The following is a 16,137-nucleotide window of genomic DNA, read 5'->3' on the forward strand; positions in this document are numbered from 1 at the left end:
CTTCATATACATCATTTAAAGTATTAAGAACAGAATTCATTATTCTGTGTACTTTTGTTTTAGCATAAAAATTATCATCATTTAATAAATTTCTCATAGAGTTAACATAATAAGAAGTATCCATAACCACAATTGGGCCACCTTTATCAGCAGGTTTAATTGTTATTAAATCATTTTTCTGCAACTGTTTCAGGGCTATATTCTCTTTGTAATTTAAGTTATACCTTTTCTTAACATCCCTATATGTTTTAAAGCCAGTATTGTCATAATATTTGAGAAATTCCTCCTCAGTAAGTTTTAAATAAGCATCCACTAAGGGATGATTCATAGGTACAAAATTACTCATACGCTTGAAAGTAAAAGATGGATATGTTTGCATCTGTTTGCTTTGTTTATCATTATCCCCAAATAATAGCCGAAGCATGATATTCTGACAGAAAACCTTTAAATCCAAAATTGTATCTGTCATTCTGCTTTTGATTCCCACTGCCCATGAGCAGTTTAACTCCACCCAGGTTCCAGGTAATGATGCAATTAAAAAAGCAAGTTAAAAGGAACAGCTTCTGAGATCGTGCCTTTGGAAACAGGTTAGTAACTGTAAGGATGAAATTCAAGCAGAATCAAATCTGTCAAAAAAATCAGGAGTGAAAGTGACATTGCAAAATATATGTCCTAATTTTCCATGTTACATGTCTTCATTTTGCCTGGAAAATCATTTTCAAGTCACCATTTCTATTTAGGCTCACCCACGTTTTCAAAAATGTTAAAAACAAAACAAAATCAAACAGAAAAATAATTTTTAGGCTGTTCATACAAATGAAGGATATACAGTGCTCCCAGCTAAGCTGTATGCAAGTGACCACTGATTTAAAAGTTTCTAGTATAACCATATAAATTCCACTTGAAAATTTCAACTGTTGTAGAGGCTATGTATTGATAACTAGAATAGCTTGTTAACAATAGGAACATTGCAAAGTAAATTACACATTTTGAAACATTTTAAAGGAATTGGAGTATAACACGAGATCCTTTTCTTAAGAAAGTAAATAACTCAAATCATGTGTATTAAAAAAAAATAATATGACCTACTGCTAAGCAGAATTAAACATTTTTATCCAGATAAATGAGCATCTATTATATATAACTGTTTTATATAAAACCTAGTAATAACAGCAACACAGCTTGGAAGGGGAAAGAGAAAAAAAAAATATATATATATATATATATATATATATATATATATATATATATATAATAGATATAGGTGCTTTTTGTATACTTAGCTTCCCTGAGCTTAGAAATATCTGTTAACTAATGTGTCTGTGACACAACATATTACTCAGATCAAATTATTTATTACAGTTGTTATGAAGGTAGTAATGTTAATGATTTAAACATATGCAGTCATAGAAATATACATACATCTATTATCTGCTTGTACATGGAGCTATGATAGGAGAATTAATTATCAATGCAAAAACAGAATAGCAAAAACATTGCATTGATCAAAGGGAAGTCATGACATTATATAGAAAACAGTATACAATAGCTTCATATATTGCATATATTACATACTAGCTTAAAAATGTATCAAAATAAATCTAGTTTTGAATTAGAAAAGTTCAAAATATAAGACTATCATACATTGTTAGATAGCAAAAACATGTTCTAGTATGTGCATTGAAACAGCAATTGCAGTACTGCTTTTGTGTGAAGCACCTTTAATAACATTCTAACTAATATACTACTGAATTCAGCTGCTGCACATTACTAAACTTTAGTAAATGGGTTAGACAGTAAGGCAATGCTTTAAAATGTGCTGTAGCTTTACTAAACATAAATGATATCAATAAAATGCTATTATAATGAGAAAAATTCACATTTTTGTGTTAAAAAGTCCATTTTCATCATATTTCCACGTTTGCAACTGTTCTGTTTCCTGGAATTGGCTTACTTTGCAGCATTACATCATATGTGAGTGAAATCAGAGGTCAAATTTAATGATGGCTGCTTTCTTCAACTCAGATGAACAGTTAGAACATGAAGGTTTAGAAAACGGCTCACAAGCGCTATTCTAGAGGTTGCCACTGTCTGAAGTTGTCTCTAGAGGGATTCCAGTGGGAAATTTGATGAAAGTAAGTGAAAATAATAAATTTTGAGTATACTAAGGCTCTGTGTACTGTAGAGACAGCTCGAGGTGTTCCACAAGCCTTGGGAATCAAAGCCTCAGTAATATCAGGCCATAGAAAACACTATAAGTCTATTTACAACATACATGAACCCTATAGCATTTTCTAAGCTACATAATGTTATACGCACATACATACCAAAACTGTAAGGATTTAACTGTTTCCCAAAAAAAAAAAAAAAAATACATATACTATATCATTCATCGATTATACAATGGTGCATATATTAATCATTCATCTGTTATTGTATCTAGGCATAAAATACTACATTTATATTTATTTTGTTTAATCAGCTGTTTATATTTCATAGCATGTTAGTTGTTGTAAAGAGTTTAAACTGTCCCAGTTATGATGTTAAGCAATTATAACTAAACAGTACTAAACACAGCAATATTTTGAATTGATTAAAAAAAGAAATAATAATAAAAATAAAAAAGGGAAATATTTTTTAGTAAAATTAAATGAATATAGCTTGTTACTAACCTTTGACCTGACAAAGAGAGATTAGAAAAGCAACAAATAAAAATGTATCTGGCTACTTGTTCATTAGGAAGAAAATTTGTTAGCTGCATATTTTAAAGACTTTAGAAGCTTTGGAATAAGCTTATGTTGTTTGTAGATTACATGAGGAAACAAGGAAGTTTACATAAAATAATCAGAATGCTGTAAAGCAAGTCATTTATTTTTTAGTCTCTTTTGCTTGTCTGTTGTCTTCCAAGTTGTGCCTCATGCCAGTCTTTTCAATGAAGGGCTTGCCCATTCCATTTCTTTTATCTTGTCCAATGTTTTATGTTTTATAATATAAGCCAAGGCAGTGTCTAAATCCTCAAACATTTTAGGACCATCAGGTAAGAAGATTTTTAGTCTGGCAGGGAACAAAAGATGAGTATTCAGTTGTGTTTTTTTTAGTTCTCTTATCAGTGGAAGAAGGTCTTCCTTTTAGATATCACCAGAGTGGAATAATCATTATCAAAGTGCACTACTGCATCATTAACTTTTTATAGGTGCTTTTGCCCATGCTGATTTTAACACCATCTCTTTATCAAATGAAGATAAAAATGTTACTATAACTGATCTAGGAATGTTCTTGTTAGTGGCAGAGGAAGATAGAGATCTATGGGCTCTTTCTATACCGAAAGAAAATGCCTCAGATAAATCTAGAGTTTTTGGTAGCCAAGTGTTTAAAAAGCTATAATATTATTACCTTCTATGCCTTCTGGTAGTCCAAAGATCCTTATGTTATTGCATTGAGATCTGTTTTCCAAATCATCCAATTTAGACTGGAGATGACTGTTTTGTTTGAGTAGAAATTCAGTATTCATTTCTCCTTCTTTAATTCTACTGTCTATGTCATTGAGAGCATCCTCTATACCTGAAATCTGTTTTTTTTTTTTGCTGTACTAAGTCTTCATGTAATATATCCATTTGTTTGGTAGTTTTTTCTTTGAAGTTATCTATTTTAGAATCTGTTCTGTCTATTTTAATTGTGAGTTCCTGCATGTTTAGTACTAATGCCTGAAGTTCTTTCTTACGAGTAGAATCCTGGTTGTTAGCTTTACTGTAGCTCATTCTAAGGAGTTGAGATGAGTGAGAAATTTCCAAGAACATTTCTGACATGAAAATCAGTCAAGTTTTCTTTCTTTTTTGGCTATTATTGTAGAAAATGTTATTCCAAATGATTTTATGAAGATACATATTCCATTAGACAAGTTTTGATGATAAATGTCCCTATTTATGATATTGTCTTGATGGAGCTACAGAAATCTGCTGCTGTCCTGTGTTCATCTTTGGCCATGCTGCCCCCCACAATTTTTAAATACCTTTTTATGTAACATCCTTGTATCAACTATAGTATATTATCACACTCCTGATTTTCTTATTGTACACCCTACCTGACTACTTTGTACATGATTTCTCTGTCTTATGCAACTGCTTAGTATTGCCTTATGTTGCAATCCCTTCATATTTGGTATGGCTTTCTACTTATCATTTTTGTTTGTATTACAATGTAGCTTTTCTACTTGGGTCTCCATGGAAAATGGGATTCTGGCTCAGTTGGACCAACCTAGTTAACACATGTCAAATAAATGAATAAATAAATACTGCTCCCTAATATAGTTGCACCCATCAAACCATAACATACCTTTTCGCATACTACCAGTAATTTACATCAAAAGAGGCAAAAGATAAAATGTAAACACTTTATTAATTAAATGGATTAACACTATAGCAATCATAGCATCTTAATATAATATTACTAGTACAAATTGTAAGGCCATGCTGTCATAACTTCTTACATTAACACCATAATGACATTTTGCAGCCCATTTAGTACATTCCTGTCCATAAGAGGGTAACCACTGAAAGACGTGTCCACTTAATGGACTACTCATGGCTTTCATTTTACATAGCAAAAGAAGATATAGGTCTGAAAAAACAATATGTCCATGTGACAGCTTCAAGTGCAGTCAGTAAACCAACCTTGATACTACTATCACTTCCATGGTTACTACCCCTATATGGTTTCTTGGGTTAGATATGCTGATGTCACACTTCAAAGGGTGTGGTTCACACCCTCTTATCCCATGCTGTGCATTTAAATACTTTACTTTTGTACCGACACTTTGCTGGATGGCATCAGCTATAAAAGTGGGAGACCAGCTGGCTCAGGGGGTATGGCAGATTCAGTTAAGAAGGCCCGACATCGACAGTAAATATTTTTCCTTTTCTCTTTTTTCTCTTCATTTTCATTATGCGAGGATAACCAGATTGTTATATGTATGCATGTAGAATTAATTTAAGTACGTCAGCATGTGCACGTATATCTTTCTGTACACATACATACATATATATATATATGTATATATATATATGTATATATATATATATATATATATATATATATATATATATATATATATATGTATATATATATATATATATATATATATATATATATAAATGTACATGTATATTACTTGTATGTATGTATGTATGAATGCATATATACATATTGTTTGGAATACCTACATAATGCATATATGTACAAATTGTGAAATTCTGTGAAATACATAAACTTTTTGAAGAATGCTGTGTTTATTGTAGGCCAGTAATCATTTTCTAGTGTTCTTTGTTTGTAGGAGATGCATGTATTTGAAAAGTATTTAACTTATTTCAAGAATAGTTTATTTATGTACAAGATGGCTGACTAGAGCTAGGCACCACACCTTAAGCAGAGTGAGGGTGAGAGACAAACCTGCAACTGAATGACCTGCATATGACTTCTTTTAAACTGACCTGTTTAGAATCATTTCAGCACAAAGGAGAAAACCTCTGTCTTATAAGTACTTTTGCAGCTTTTTAAGTCAGGAAACACAATCAGTCTGTGAAAAGCATACATCGGATTACACTGCACATATTTCTCAACCTCTTAATCCAAGAAATCCGGACAAAGCCTAAAATAATGGGGGGACAAAGGGCCAAGAATTGGGACAGATTTTAAATACTGCACTTAGTAATTTAGAAAGCTGCAAGAATAACAGGATTTGTGTTAGCATGCATTTTCTGAAGGAAATAAAGTCTGAAACTCAAGTATATGTCATTATTTGTTCATTATTTAGTGACTTCAATCCTCTGTGATTTGTCAGAAAACCACAGATTTTATGAGGAACAGACCAAATATTTGAGGCAAAAATCTGGACATTCTGTGAAAATCTGTACAGTTGAGATGCATGCTAAGCTAAATCACTTCTTGTCAAACTTGGCAACCTGCAACAAAATGTACCTTTGCCAATAAGAGCAATGCAGTAGCAGGTAACCTTTAACCCACTCCCTACCAGACAGAGCTTTTCAATGTATCATATTCGAGGAATTTAGTACAGTCTGCAATGTTTTGTTGTAGAAAACAAAACGAAGAATTAATAAAAAAGGAACTAAAAAATGCCAGTGAATAAACAGGTCAGTTATTTCTGGTAGTACTTTGCATTTAGTATTTCAAGACCTACGATAGTCTTTACTTAATGGCTGCATCCTTTGCATCACATCTTCTAGAAAAAAAAAATACATAAAAAAAATGCTCCCTTTTCTTCTTCTCATAGGCAAGAACATTTCTTATAATCGTGGGGAATCTCAGTGGGGGATGACCTGGTTAGCTGAAGGTACTCGTATGAAAAAAAATAATCAGTTTGAGTTTTTCATTGGTAGGTTTTTATATAAAAAAATGCTTGTAATTTTGGTTGAATAGTTTCTGATGAAGTCTTGTTGGATGAAAGCAGTATATTAAACTTTAAATGCTTATTCTGTTCTTGGGCTTCTAGCTAGGTTTTTTCAGTGTTTTCTGTTTTCTATGAAAAATATTAGTTCTTATTAAATCATTAATATGAGGCAAACATGCAATCTATGTTCCATTCTCTAGCAAATAAAGTGATGGTAGTCTGTGATTGTTTAAAGTCATTCATGTATAAAAGGTAATCAGAGTAGAAGTGATAATACTTCAGTACCAATAAGCAACCTTTTCAGCACAGTCAATAGTAGTGCCATTTGGCAGAATTATTAGTGTAAAATGTAATAATATTTCCTGCAGTATACCTCTTTACTAGATGCTTACTAAGCACTGTCACCAAATTATGAGTACATTTATTGTCTCCTGTTTGGGTTCCCTTCCTCCTGCTTTATAATTTTTATTTAGTTATGTATTGTTTCCCATTTATTATTTTCTTTGTCTTGCTTTTATGTTCCCTTTTGCACAGTCCAGGTTCCCAGGAACAGCCAATCATGTGCATACCAAGTTAGAGAAAATTCTCCTTCTCCCTCTGCCTGTCAAACACCATCTTCATAAGGCTGGGGTGGGGATCCATTCCTGTAGGCACCCTGACACTGCATAATCTGGAGAGCCACAAAAGATGTAAGCTTTGGGATTCAGTAGGGGATGTTGTTGAGCAGGCAGTGGAGGCGCACATTTGGCCTATGTAGAACCTCCAGCAATGGAGGCAAGACTTGCTTTCCTGGTCCACTCTAACCACCAAAGGCCTCCAGCCCTAATCCATCATGGTCCTCCTCTGTAGGCGTATCACACACTGGGAATATTTGAGGTCTGCAGAGTGGGGTGAGAATGGCTCTGACACCTCCTCACCTTCCTTCCTTAATGCTTTCTCCTAAATCTTCATCCATACTTCCTTCCCTAAATTCTCATTCAAATAATAAATTGAAAAATAGGGGATCTATCCCTCAGCAAAAACATAGTACCCTTCCTCCCCCACCACCTCCTCCAGCACAGCCCCATGATATCTTCATTTTATGTGTACAAAAATAGCAAAAGAAGCAGCTAGCAGTTACTCAATGGTCTGATGAAGCATCTGTCTATAGATGTGAAAGTGCATACCTTGTTATATATGCATTTCCTTTCTTTTTATATGGTGTTTTAAGTTGGATTAAATAATTTTAACCCACACAGTGAGGCCATGTTCCAGTCTGCTTCTTTTGCTGTTTTTGTGATTCATTTTTGATGTAGAGGACTGGTTAACTTATGACAGAACCCTTTTTCTCTTCATATTATGTATCCCTTGTGTTTTGCCTTCTCATTCCCAATTATCATATCTTCCCCTTTTACATCTTACAAAGATTCAGTCAGTTTGTCTGTATAAGGATACCCTGTGGTCACTGCATAACTCCTTATCTTTTTAAAATTTCATTCTTCATAGTTCCTGTGAGCCTTAACTAACTGCCAGTAGTTTATGTGAGCTGTTCAAGCCCATGTTCATCCCCAGTTTCCAAAAATAGCTAAAAGTAATTCAGACTTTACATACTAATGGATGCATTTATACACAAGTTAACCATTTTAATCCATTTTACAAATTAATAAACAGTCCTAAATACAGCAAGTGTTTCTGCACAGCCTTTGATTTTGCTGCAGTCAGTGCCATTAGCTGGTCCTTAATATATCTGCATATAGGTGTAGCTACACTTTTTACTGATAAGCCTTGCACAAGTGCAGACCTTGGTACTGTAAATAGCATCCATTCTCTTCATATATCTTTCATATGGAATGCTCATACTGTCAGAGACATTTTTGTGATGATGTTTGTTTTAATGTGCTTATCCTAACATTCCAATCCTGATTTTTAGGAGAAATTAAATTACAATTACATTACATTAAATTATATTTTCAGAAAATTTTCTAAGTTAAAAACATAGTAAAAACGTTTTTCCGTTATCAAGTTAATAATCAGTTATGAATTCATAAATATATTCTTCAAGTAGTCTATACAAGCTGCAGGATTAAGTAAAACTATTTATATCTCAGCAGTTGTATTGTAAATACTAGGTAGTTACATATTCATGACTGCAACTAGTACTTCTTGTATATATGAATTGATTGATTATATAGGGTCATTTGAACTCATTTGTATATATTTTGAAATGTGTAATCAAGCAGAACAGCTAGTGTATGTGAAATGGCTGTCATTTCTGTATGCATTCCAAGAAAAACTCAGGAGCTTCAGAGTATATTTGAAGTTTATCACTCCTGTGTTTGTATTTCCCATCTTTTGACACAGTACAGCTTGCAAGAGCAGATATTCTCTTTACATACGTTCTATGAGGAATGTTAATGCTGTCAGGCACATTTTTGTGGAGATTGTTTTGTTTTTCTCTTCAGACATATGACTCAATTACATCTTTCAGGAATAATGTTATATTTAAGTCAGAAACATAGTAAAATATTTTTGCCTTATATATTTATTAATCAATGATGCTTTCAGGATTTTACACTACAGTGTGTCTATGCAAACTATGAAGCTATGTGCAACCATATTTGTTGGAATAAGCAGTCTTATCACATCAATATTTTAGATAATTGCATATTTATGACTATAACCAGCAGTTCTTATACATATGAGCCAGTTATGTAGGGTAATTTAGGTAATTTGTATAAACATTAAAACATGGGTTGTTCTTTTGTTGTGTATTATATCAAAAATAAACTTAGAATTTTGAAGTACATTTAGACTTTATCATTCCTGATTTTGTTTTTTCCTGCTTTTTAAACAGTGTAGCCTATAAGAGTAGACTCTGTATAGAATGCTCATACTGTCAGGTGTATTTTTTGTGCAGATGTTTTTTCTCCTCAGAATGTATTACTTGAATTAACTTTCCAATTAATGTCCTAAATGATTTCTGAGGAAAATTATTAAATTACATCTTTTAAGAATTGCCACATGTAACTCAAAGACATAGCTAAAACATTTCTGTCTCATATATTCACAAATCAACCACTTACTCATTAATATATTCTCCAAGGTGTCCATGCAAGCTGTGAGATTGTATAAAGCAAGGCTGTCCAACAGGTTGTCCGCAGTCCACAATACGGCCTGCCAGTGCTTTTTTTATGCTTCACCAAAGCCTCAGCTGAAAAAAAATAAATAAATAAACATTCAGCTTTTTTTTTTTTTAGATTAACTGGTCCTGTCACTTTAAATAGTTCAGGACCAGTTAACTGCACTTTGCGTTTTACATCTGAAGGTAAGTAGAACTATCACATAGTGCAGACTCAGGACAGTTCCTGCTCATTCTGTTGGTGGTTGCAAGTTCCATTGGAAATCTTTGGTGGTTTTCTAGGTTTGAAGAGTCTATAGCGGTCGAGGTAAGTTTCCTATATGCATATGGGCAATGTCTGGTTGTGTGAATGAGATGGGAAAGGAGAACGATTCTGCCTTTTTAAGATTGCAGTGCTGGTGTGTGAGATGTTGGTGCTTGTTTAAAGTGAAAAAATGGAGCAACTGCATGCTTGAGTGTTTGTATGTGTGTTATGCTGGTGTGCGAGTTTGGTTTGTAAGACTGATGTATGCCTGAGTGAAAACAGTTTGACTATATATGTGTGTTTACTTGTGTGACTATAATAAGAGTGTGATTATGCATGCCTCTCAAATGTCTCTGATTGTCAGTGGCATCCTTGATTTTGACTCAAACTTTAGGGCTGTCTCTCTTAATCCCTACTAAAATTTGTGACATTTGAAGAAAAGGTAGTGAATTATGCTTAATAAATGATAATAATTAGAGTTATAGCCTTTTTTTAACTTAAAAAATGTATATTAATTCACATTGTCCCTGATAAGTTCTAGATTTCTCCATGATTATGTTTAGATTTGTTCTTGTTTGGTTGAGAGCTATGTGTGTGTGTGGGGGGGGGGGGGGTGCTTTCCATTGCCTCTCAAGTGCCCAGATTTTCAGAGAATGTCCAGATTTGGGTTTCATATTTTATGGCTGTACTGCATAAAAATTTGTGGTTTTGTGGCAAATTTCTGTATTGTTGAAGCTTAATCTATGGTAGCACTATGATGGCGGCTAAATCGTTCCGGCAGCATGATACAAAGTACAGTAGCACTGTAGGCATGAATCTTAAGTAGAGCAATAGGCCAATAATACTACTTAAACCCCATGCCTACAGTGCTACTGTATTTTAAATATTTGCTGCCAAAATGATTTTTCCACAACTGGACTGCTATCCATGCCTCTCAAGTGTGCCTCATTAGAAGGAACATTCCTCATTTTGCGCCTTCAGATAGCCATGTTCCTCCTAGTTCCATACTGAAAGGGTCTGTTGTACATTTGGTGTAAAATTTTTGTTTTAAGAAATATATGGTAAATAATAGTGAATCACATTAAATCAGTCATTTTGTTGAATTAAGGTTCCGTAATAAACAATAAATAAAAAATAAAAGATATGATATGATTTGCATGTATGTTAGGAACTTTGCATAATGAATGTTCAGCATGATAAACACTGGTCAAAAAAGCTGCCATAGTTATTTCTTCTGAGAGGAAGGGAAAGTGCATACAAGTTGAGCGTTGTAGCAGAAAATCATTGTGTCATATCTTTCTCTTATGTCAATGCTGTTTGTTGACTTTGATTTTATGTAACATCTGGTTATGGGATTTAATTTTCTCCAGAACTATTCTGAGTTTTAAATTATGGAGGTCAGAGACATAGGTTTTTTAATGTCTTATGACTTTCTTATCCAGGTTTCTCAGTGTGATTATATTTTATGTGTGTTTGGGGTTTTTAATTGTCACAGTCGTTTCTAGGATGTCTCCTTTAGTTCCAAAAGAGATTTTAGTTCTGCTATGAATCATTTAGTAATGTTAAGGGATGATTTTATTTAAGGGATGTTTTGTTGGTTTGGTAGTACTGGGCTGCACTGTACCATGCATCTGATAGCAATGAAAAATTATATCTTGTTGGTTGTTTACACATTTTTATTCATTCCTTTGGTCACAGATAATAGCTGTACATAGTTAATAAAGTGTTTGTAATTGGTACATATGTTTGGAGCAGTGCAATGGGTGGCAGTGTATTTCTGACAAGGATATTATTGGTAACCTGAATTTGCATATTTTTGTCTGTTCATTGTGAAATGTATGGTTTTCTTGGCATTTGTACAGCTGCAGCAACTAAATAAGGTCTGATTCACTTGTCTTGGGGTCAGACTGTCAGTGTTTTGGCCTGCAATAATTGTGAGGTTTGTATAGTCAATTTTTTGGCCTGATTTAGGGGGTTCCACTTGAAATGACCATGTGGTGATTCATTTGAGAAAATATAATGTAATTTCACACTATTAGAATTGCTCCAAAGCTGCTAGAGTACAGAACATTGTCCATTAATGAATTACGGCTGGTGTCCTTGTCAGTGTTTACTCATTTGTTGAAAGTTTTCTAATCTGAGTGGTGTTGCTGAATCAGTAAAGTTACTTGCTAGGAAAATGTAGTACGCAGTCCTCAGTGTATGTTGCTATGACTGGCAACCGAAATACAGCACTGTATCTTTTTTGCCATGGCTGCTGCTGTAGCAAGGATACTATTTGCAAATGTCTTGAGTTGTAAGCTTGTTTTCAGTCTGGTAAGAATACAGAAGTGATTCTGACACCAGCAGTGTTTTGTTTTTTGTTCCGTGACTGAGGTGCAACATGGGCTGTGGAGTGTATAAGAAGCAGATATATCTGCAACATGATAATGAGGCCCCAGACTAAAAAGGTTTGATACCCTTGATATAAAGTCTTTGTTTAAGGGGTAAAATAAAACATTTAAAGACTTTACTGGAAAAGCTCGCTCAGACTATGCCGCAGATTGCTGTGAGGGAAAGATTAGTTTGCTTTTGCTTTCTTGTAATTTGTATTGCTTCGTTGCCTTCTTCTGTTTTATATATTGTGGTGTATTTTCTTTGCACGATGTTTTACTTGCATTCTGCTTTCAGCTGCATATTTAAACTAGAAAAATGACCACAAATGTGTTTTTTGTGAGTCACACAGAAATTAGAACAAGTCAATTAAGGTTAATTACCTATGAACTGAAACTTCGATTTAAGAGGTAAAATGAAACATTTCAAAGCTTTACTGGAAAGCTTACTCAAATTCTACCTTAGACTGATGGAAAGGAAGATTAATTTGTTTTTGCTTTTTTGTAAATTGTATTGCTTCATTGCTTTCTCTATTTTGTATAATGTGGTGTATTTTCTTTACACTGCTTTCACCCTTCCACCTGGTACCGCTGTGTTTTTAAACTCAACTGTCTTACTAGTTGCCTGCTCATATGTAAATTTGACCACATATCTTTTTCCCCCTCCTCTTTCATTGGCTATTGTGAGCAAGCACAACATTATCATCTTGTGAAATCAACCCCTTCAGCTATTTAAATTTATTGGCCATCCCACTGTACTCCACAGAGCCAAAGTGATAAGTGCTCACCCCCTTCCAATATAACTTGCTATTTTAAAATTAGTGGCTCTCCCCTTAGATTGCTAACGCTTAAATTACCCCCTTTTTCATATCTAACTGCTTAGTGCACACTGCAATTCTTAGGATATTAAGCCATTTTTTCCATTTACCCTTAAAATCTGCAACATTTAGTCCAAGACCACCAGTGGCTGGAGATTCTGCATTTAGCCTTTCAGAAGTCCCATCGGGATTCATGCTTCTGTTTCGCTGCTGGTGAGAGAAGAAGCACAGGGACATTATTTTCTGGAGACTGCTGATCACCAGAAAGCCTGGCAACTACTTTATAGGTACCAGCTTGGAATTAGTGCTTATATTTTGCTCCTGGTGAGAGGAACAGAGTGCACTCATTCCCCACTGTCTCTTATTGCACAGTGAGTATCTGTGTGGAACCTTCCTGACTGGTCTTGTTGCTATTCAAGGCACCTACCAGGAAAAGGTGACAATAAGCCTACACATCCGTGCGTCATCTAGTAGTTGCTAAGCAGTAGCCAATAAGTGAATCCCATCTTTTCATCATTCTTGACAAAGTTAATAATTTCTTTTCAGTGAACACTGCTTGATTAGCTGCTGCCTAGCCTAACTTCAGAATACCTCCCAAAATAATTCATCCATAAATCATCAGGGTCCACTTATTAGTTTCCCCACAAGTATTTGGCAGTGCCCTGTATACACCCAGACAACTTGAGTTGACATTTTTCCTGTCAAAGCACACTTGAAATTTCACCAATACCTAGTTGCACACAATGCAACTAGTTTGTAGAGACAAGCACTGCCTCAGATACTCCTGACATTACTTTATATGTTCACTGCAGCTGTCTAATCAGTAAATGAGGGTCGGTTGCCATGGATATGAGCTTTCCCACAAGCTCAGTCACTAGCTTGGCGGATATGGACATCCTCAAACAATGAAGAAATTGGCTCATGTTTACTGACATCCAGCTAATGCTCAAAAAACTGGTAAGGTATATGAGAGATTTATTCACACAATGTCACTGGAAGCAAAGTCCACACATTAAAGCACTCCTAATGTTAGTCAGGGTGTCAGTAGTACACATACTACACCCATGGCACACAGTTCAAACAGACACACAGACCCACATATCCTGAGGCACTTAAATGTAACTGTCCTAAATCCTGAAAACTTCCTAGATGAAGTACACTTAACAAATACCCTTAGCAGTCCCAAATGCATTCTTTCAAACCAACACCCACACCAACCATTACAGCCATATCTTATGGAGCCTCTACTTCTAAGCCCATAAGGCAAACTACCACACAATTCAACATTCTGGTTATTGGAGACTTCATTGTGGGACACACTGATGCCCCTCTCCCCAGGCTCAGTAAGGAGAAAGCCAATGTCAGTTGCTTATCAGGGACCAGGATCCACTACATTACACATGCACTCAAGTCTTTGGACCACAAGTACCATTATGAATGAGACATAGTCCATGTTGGAGTAAATGACCTGAGACATACCTCTCTAGGCTATATAAAGACAGACATCATGGTGATTTCAGAATATGTGTCTCAGGCTGGTATGAGCCTAGCAATAAGCAGCATTTTACCTTCTCCAAGGATGATGCCACAATATGACAGAAAATGGCTGACCTCAGTAATTGGCTTAGTATCTGATGTCATTCTCTGGGGGTGCAATGTTTGTTAGCATGGAATAAGATAGTCAACAGACCACACTGCTTTGCCAAGGATGTCCTGCACCTCTCCCCCTAGGCTTTCAAATATTAACTAAAACATTGTCTTCCCACATATTTTTAGGCAATGCCAAATTAAATGCAACATAATGCTAGGAGTCTAAACAAGGAACTCTACTACCTACAAGCTATACTCACCCGAGAAAATGCTGACATCTGTACATCACTGAAACATGATTTAAAGCTGCAGACAGCACACCAGTAGTGCAACGCTATAATGCATTCCCTATATTTAGACCAACTACTACACAGACAGGGACTAAAGGTGGCGGTGTCTTGATTTACATAAAAAATAAATATACCTCAGGGCTATTCAAACAGGACAATATACTTGAGTTCCTCCACATTAAAATCACCATATGAAAAATCCATACCATTACCTTGAGAGCTATATGACCCTCTCTATGACCTAGGAAACCCACATCATGCATTTAAGCTTATTGGTCACACTCACCATGCATACCCCAATACACACTATAAACTGGAAATCATGTACGGCACCAAATGTGCAGGCACAGAGAGTTTTGAATTTTGTAAAGAGAAACTCCCTGGACCAAATTTTCAATACACCAACCAGGGGCACAAACATACTCAATATGGTCCTCACTAATATGGGAGAATGCCGTACATCCCCTAGTGTGATGTCTTCTCTGGTAAGTTAAGACCATAAAATAGTGTCCTTTGAAGTAAAGTCCAGAACCCCAGCTAACCCTGGAATATTCAGGAACTATTCTAAGGCTAACTTCCTGCTATTAAGTGATAACCTGCCAAAATTTCAGGCCCCCATAAACCTTGAGAACAGTGCTGCCTATACTGAACTGTTCACAGAAACCCAATACAAGAATGATAATAGCTGCATAAAGGCAGCTGTACCCACCATGAAGAAGTATAGAATTAATTCAAAAACAAGCCACCCTGGTCGAATCACAACATCAGTAGGCTGCATAACAGAAGGAAGGAAATCATGGCGAAATTAGGAGGTGTAACACCCAATAGGATAAAACTACTCTCATCAAACTAAACAAGCAACTCATAGGACAAATAAAGTCTGCCAAAGTCAAATTTGAAGTAAATTTGGCCTCCCAGGTCAAAGACAATCACAAGGCAGTCTTTACCTAAGTTCACAATCTCAAAGACAATACACAATTGTGTGTAGAGCTCATTGTTAATGGAACCATCTATACTGAGCCAGAGCTTATAGAGAACTTACTGGCAGACAGATCCAGCTGTAATGTAACTTTACTCTCTTCCCCTCAACCTCCCCTCAGGAAATGCCATCAAATATAACTCCCTACTATCAGTAAGGAGCAGGTCCTTAATGCTGTCTCTAAGGCAAAAAACACTGCATCAATGGGCCCAGACAGTATCCCAGTATGCCTTCTAAATAGCATTAAACATGACCTATTAGGTCCTCTGCAATTGCTATTTAACTGCAGCCTCCACACAGGTTTCATGTGTCATAAATGGAGA

The sequence above is a fragment of the Protopterus annectens genome, chromosome 4.part0, assembly GCF_019279795.1.
Source record: "Protopterus annectens isolate FY-2018-M chromosome 4.part0, PAN1.0, whole genome shotgun sequence".
Classification (NCBI taxonomy): Eukaryota; Metazoa; Chordata; order Ceratodontiformes; family Protopteridae; genus Protopterus; species Protopterus annectens.